Here is a 6821-nt window from a genome sequence, read left to right as displayed (position 1 = left end):
TGTGGAGCATTGGGTTTCCCAAGTACATACTCATTCTGTACATCTCAGCTCCAGTCCCCCACTGTGACCACTGAATCCTCCCTTACAGCTCTGTTTGTCTTAAAAAAGCCTCGACCTAAAACACACAGGGTTGTGAACCTCCTGGGCATGCTCAGTTCTTAACATGTTTCATGTTTGTTCATTGTGTCTTCCCAGTCTTCAGGAGCCCCAGGATGCAAGGATGAGACCAAGAGCCCTTCATTCAGGTGAGCATTCACTGAGCCCTGACTCTGTGTCAGGCAGAGTCCTCAAGGAGTTCAGAGTCTAGAGGGAGAAACCAACAGGTAAATAAATCATTACAGTAAGGATTTGATTTTAAAAAATTATGATAGAAGGAAACGGAGGAGAAATATGGGCAGGACTGCCATGTTGCACAAGTCTGGGGGTCTATATGATGGGTCCCTCCAGAGTTGTGCAACGAGACTGCCCTGGTCACATGCGAGCCCAGAGGAGGCATCTGATCCAGTCTGTAAAGTCCCTTGAGGATAACAGGCATTAGCTGGGGCTCGAAGGGCAAGTTTGCCAGGCAGACGAGGAGTGAAGGACCATCCAGACAGAGCAAACAGCATGTATGAAGCCACAGAGGGGTGAGGCAAGATGCTAAGTGCTAGGAAATCCATTTTGGCTGAAGCACAGAGCACATGTGGGGGAATGCCGAGAGCTTTTTGTTAAATGAGTTAATGAATGCGAGAAGGGCTATAATAACAAAAATCATAACATCCAACATTTGTTAACCACTCACTCTACGCCAGGCACTGTACCAAGTGGTTTCAGTGAATTTCTCACTTTCACCACATCCCCGTGAAGTAAGTTCTTTAATATCCTCTCCTCTGCAGATAAGCACAGAGAAGTTAGTTAACTTGCTCAAGGTCACAGAGCTAGTGGCAGAGCCAGGATGGAAACTCAGATGTCCTGGACTCTAGAACTCTGAGCCATTGACCACTGCTTCTCTTAACACTAGGGCCCTTAGCTTTGGGCAGGGATGGCCTCAGTGCAGAGCCAGGTGGGCACCAGCAGTCACATCAGCCCCCCTTTGGGCTTCGCCAGCAGCAGTGCTTTCACTGGCCATTGGCATTGACAAGAGTCAATGGTTCCACTGAGATCCTAAGCAGAAAGGGAAAAAGAGGAGAGAGCCTCATAAGTGAATTCTCTGGGCATGTGTGAGAAGCCCCTGGGATGCCCAGAGCTCCCAGGAGGACTTTGAGGGAGGCTGGGGTCCGGCAGAACCAAAAAACACACAATTTGGTGACCGTGTTTTTATCCTAGGCATGGTTACACCCTGAAAAAAATGTCAAATTCTCTTCAGGTCTCTCATGTCTTCATGTCCATGCCACCTATTTTTCAACCCCATCAGGACCTCCCATCCCTTGACACACCCCCATCTTCTCCCAACCTAGCATCCCTTCCTAGTTTTACTTTGTCTTTCCTCCACTGGGCTGGCATTTCTTTTGCAGACACATTCCCCTGTCCTCATCCTGGGTCAAACACAACTGATTGCTTTATATGCCAGCCTACTGCAAGCTGCTGGAGGAAACCCTGAGCTCACCTGCTCCAGAGCCCTTTGCTTAATCCTTGCCAGCTCTCAGGCTTTTTTCTCAGCCTCATTCTAGGGCATTTCCCCCTCAGCATGACCTTAAAGGACCTCTTCCTTTAACCCTCTTTTCTATTTACCCCATCCTCTCCCACCACTTCAGTGACCATATTTATATTAATAGACTGTATTATATTCTATACTAATATACTAATAACTCCTCAATCACGGCTCCACCCAAATCTGGATGCCTCAATGTGTACTTCACACGGTTGTTAATAAAAGCTAACTTTTTTTGATTTGTTAGACACTGTGCTTGGTAGATGACATGGACCCTGCCCTCGTGAGTTCACAATCTGCTGAGCAAATAGAACTAGGCAATTAGAATGGAGGGTGTTGGCAGACAGAGCTGAGGGGACAAGAGAGATAGCCGATCCAAGGGAAGTGTATCAGTTAGGCTTGGATTTGGCTGTAGGTGACAGAAAACCCCAAATCACAGTCATTACAACCAGTTAGAAGTCTGGAAATAACTAGTCCAGAGCTAGTCTGGTGGATCCATGACCATCAGAAACCCAGTGCTTTCTGTTTTATTGCTCTACCGTCTTCCGCCATCCTTAACACAATGCTTCCATCTCGTTGTCCAGGATGTCTGCTCAAGCTCTGGTCATCACGGCTGCATTCCAGTCAGTCCCAAGGAGGAAGGCGTGAAAGCAGCACGCTCTCCCTTTAGAAACAGTTCCTGGAGGTTGCACAAAATCCTTCTGCTCACAAGCTGACTAGCACTTAGTCACAGAGCCACACCTAGCTACAAGGAATTCTGGGAAATAGAGCTTTTACGCCAGGCAAACTTTGTGCCCAGCTAAAGAGCAGTGTTCTATGACTAAGGGCAAGCAGGGTAATGGATATTAGGGGACAACTAGTAGCTTCAACTTCAGAAAGCATCCTGACGCTTAACCTGAATTGTGAGGGATGAGTCGGAGTCAGACAGGCAGGGTAGGGTGTTTTAGGCAGTGGGCTGCGGAGTGCATTTTTGGAAATGCAAGTGATTCAGGGTGTCTCCAGCATGGAGTGAGGGAAGACACAAGATCACATTATCTAAGGAATGATTCTGAGAGGGGAGGCATGGCCAGTTCTGAGGAAAGAGGCACACCTAGAGGAAGGGCAGGGAGGAACCAGCCTGAGTTAAAATTAGGTTCCTCCAGAGATCAGCTGCCCGAATATGGCTTGGACTTAGAAGTCCCTAAACTTTCCTTCTCCGGCCTAGAGTTCCAAGAGATGCCGATTTGCACTTGGGCTAACTCTGCTTAGCAGGGAGGCTCTGGAAGCTCTGGAGCTGGGATGCAGTTCGAGATAATCATCTAGGGCCTGTTAGTGGCAGCAAGGCCACTGGCCTCAGCAGCCTCGACCGCTGGTCAAAGGCAGGGCAGTGCTCACATGAGCTACCAGCTGTAGCATCCTCCCCAGACACATCACCAGGCCTTCCAAAGGTTATATTTATTTCCCCAGGCTGTTTGTAGACGTCAGGGCAGGGCAGTCAGCTGGGCATGGAGTGTCTGGTTCTCTGGAGAAGAGACCCAACCCCCTTGACTCACGCATACTGCCCTTCTCTGCTCTTTCAGCAAGGGGACAATGACCCTGGCCCGGGTCACCTCAGAGAATTCAGCAGGGAATTCCAGATATGCCAACACCTCCCCACTGCCCACTGCCTAACAGAGCTCTCCAGCTCACACTCTCACCCTGTCCCACATCACATACAGACATACCACATACACACATTGCTTGGACCACATACCTATCTCCACATATACAGTTATCCACACACAAAAGTCACATACACATCACACACATGCTACGTATAGGCACAGCCCTCCAACTACCCCCATCATTTATAGACACACATTACCTGCAGACATATACGCACCACACACGATAGTCTAACATGCCTATACCCACCACACACCATGCCATACCTACACAGGCACACACCGGCACATCACACCCAGACCCCCACTGATGGCGGTTCCTGGGTCTGGGGGACAGGGTCCCCAAGTTCCCTTATCCATAGGAACCCTTGCCTTTTTTTTTTTTTTTTGCGGTACGCGGGCCTCTCACTGTTGTGGCCTCTCCCGCTGCGGAGCACAGGCTCCGGACGCGCAGGCTCAGCGGCCACGGCCCACGGGCCCAGCCGCTCCGCGGCACGCGGGATCTTCCCGGACCAGGGCACGAACCCATGCCCCCCGCATCGGCAGGCGGACTCTCAACCACTGCGCCACCAGGGAAGCCCAGGAACCCTTGCCTTTTGAGCTTTGATGGGACAGAGACTCAGTGAGGCAATTCGAGGGGAGAAGGAGGCACCCTACCTCCCCAACGGAAATATATATACTCAGCCCCCAACAAAGAAGGAAGACTGGCCTTTCCCCTATTACTCTATGGACTCGTGTTTGCACCTGACGTCAGGGACATGTAGTTCTGGGCAGGGGCTCCAGTATTCCAGTAGGGTGCCTTGGCTCTGTCCCCTAGAAACAAGGCTGCGCCAGGCCTACCAATGTCATAGTGGCAGGAAACCTTATGCAATGGGCACTGGAATGTGAAGGACACCTGCAGGAACTGACCCAAAGGACCTGGGGAAGGGTGAAGAGGAAAGACCTTCACGGTTATTGACATCTACTCTCCTCTAGGTGCCATGACTTGGACTCCACAGGACTCCACAGCCTTGTCTCCTGCCATTCTCACATCCACTGTTGTCCCATTTTATAGGCAAGAGAATTGGGGCGCCAAGGATCACAGCCAGTAAATGGCAGGCTCATGCTTTGAACCTGGGACTGTTTGTCCCCATAGCACTTGTCAGGGCCCTGACGTTGAGCTGGGATACTGCAGCAATGTGGCTTGAGGGCAGGGGTAACCCCAGAAGTGAGCAGGCTGTATAGGGCTCTGTTTAGTCTCTTCCCATGCTCTCTCCCTCCTTCTAACTGGGGAATACTGAGGCAGGAAACCTCAGTCCAGGAAAGTGGAGCTGGAGACTGGGAAGGTAGGAAACAGTTGGCTGGATTGTGAGTCTGGACCCAATGCTATAGGCTAAGCCTATACTTGTCCTGGATATAGAGCCAAAGCTGGTGCTAGGCCAGGAGGTGGAGCTACAGCTTGAAGCAGGTCAGAGCTAGAATCAGTGTTGGGACTGAGCCAGGAGCTGGACCTGGAGCTGCTGTTGCTGGAGTGAATCCAGGCCAGATCAAGGACTGAACCTGTAGCCAGAGCCAGGATAGTGGGATTGGGGGATGGAGGCTAAGGGAGTCCCAGCTCATGCTTACAGAACCTCCCCAGTACGTCAGGTACTGTGCTAGGTGCAAAGGGAGAGACACGCTGGAAGGAGCTCATGCTATCCAGTAGGGGAGAGAGAGTCAGGAACACCAGGAACTTTAATCCAAGGTAACTTGGTTCTGGCAAAGGGGCCCTCCACGAAGCTGGGCCTTTGACGATGGCCAGAACTTGTCGGCAGAGATGGATGAAGGAGATTGTGGTAGGCCAAGTAGGCAATGGGTGCAACGGTCCAGAGTCAAGAAAGCCCAGCCCAGGGTCTGTTCAGAGGAGGGTGAAGTAGATCCTGTTTGGCTGGAGCAGGCCGGGGGAGCAGTGAGCATGAGAGCCCAGAGGGCCTGGTTACCTGCTATGGAATTTGCACTTTATCCAGAGGGCAATGGGATATCGTTGGCAGGTGTTAAGGACAATGACGTGGCCAGACTTGGGTTTTAGGAGAGACCGCCAGCTGCTCACGTGGAGGAGGGACTGGGGTGGAGGTGGGAGAACTGGAAGTCAGGGAGACCAAGGGAGAGGCTGATGGAAAGACCCATGCAAGAGATCACAAGGCCCAAACTGGAGCAGTGACTCAAGGACTGGAGGGAAGCGGACAGATACAAGGTCTGTAGAGGGGTAGGATTGACAGGATTTAGTAATTATTTTTTGATTGAGTGTGAGGGCGAGGATGAAACCTAGGAGGATACCCAAGGTAGAGCCCAAGTGTCAGGGAGACTGAGAAGCCATCACAGAAGTGGGGCCACCCCAGGAGAAACCGTAGGGATGGAGCCTGAGCTCCAGCCTTGTCCTCCCAACTCTGCCTCTCACCAGCCGAATGTCCTTGGCATGCTATTTATGTTCTCTGCACCTCAATTTCTTCTTCTGTAGAATGGAGAAGATTGCATTTCCTGCATAGACTTTTTATGACGATCAGATAAAACATGCATGGTGGTGCCTGGCCCATGGTAAGAGTCAATGCATGTTTCAAAGCTCAGCCCTGCCCCAGCCCGGATCTCTGGCTTCCAAGTAAGATCACTGGCCTCTACCAATAACAGTCGCAATACCTTTTGGTCACAAGGGTTGGGGTTCCCTCACCTGACCTGTTATCCTACCATGTGGCAGCTCCAGGTACCTCTGGACTCCCAACTTCCCCACAGCTGAGAATGTCCTGGGTGCCCTGTTTGCTCACTCTGCAGCCAGAGGGGCCCAGCTGGGCTCTTCCTCTGAGCTCCCCTTCCCAATAGTGTTCCAGAGGCCCACCAAGTGACCCTGGGGGGCAAGAAGCAGCTTCTGAAGGGCACTTAGGTGTTCTGAACTTGACTGGGGTCTTGCCCCCATCTTACCATTCAGGCTACATCAGGCTCTGGTCAGAACCCCTCCTCCTTAAATATTCTTTTTTATTTTTTTATTTTTGCTGTGTTGGGTCTTCGTTTCTGTGCAAGGGCTTTCTCTAGTTGCAGCAAGCGGGGGCCACTCTTCATCGCGGTGCGTGGGCCCCTCACTATTGCAGCCTTTCTTGTTGAGGAACACAGGCTCCAGAAGCGCAGGCTCAGTAGTTGTGGCTCACGGGGCTAGTTGCTCCACGGCATGTGGGATCTTCCCAGACCAGGGCTCGAGCCCGTGTCCCCTGCATTGGCAGGCAGATTCTCAACCACTGCGCCACCAGGGAAGCCCCTTAACTATTCTTTAGTCCACCTCTGCGGTGAGATACTGGGGAGAGGGTCAGTGCTGCAGGTGGAGGATAAGTCCCCCTGGCAAGGCAGGGGATGTAAAAGGAAGAGATTCTGGACCCCGCAAAGTCTTGCAGGCTCCTCTCCTCCTCTTTTTACATCTTCCAGTTCCTTCATCCCTTAATGTAAACAGGTCCTCAGGATCCATCCTGGGCCTTCTGTTCTTCCCACACATCCCTGGGGTGACTTTTTTTTTTTTTTTTTTTTTTGCCGGGGGGGGGGTTGGGTAC

This window comes from Neophocaena asiaeorientalis, unplaced genomic scaffold, assembly GCF_003031525.2.
Source record: "Neophocaena asiaeorientalis asiaeorientalis breed wild unplaced genomic scaffold, Neophocaena_asiaeorientalis_V1.1 scaffold106, whole genome shotgun sequence".
NCBI lineage: Eukaryota > Metazoa > Chordata > Mammalia > Artiodactyla > Phocoenidae > Neophocaena > Neophocaena asiaeorientalis.
Note: the sequence above shows the minus strand (reverse complement) of the source record.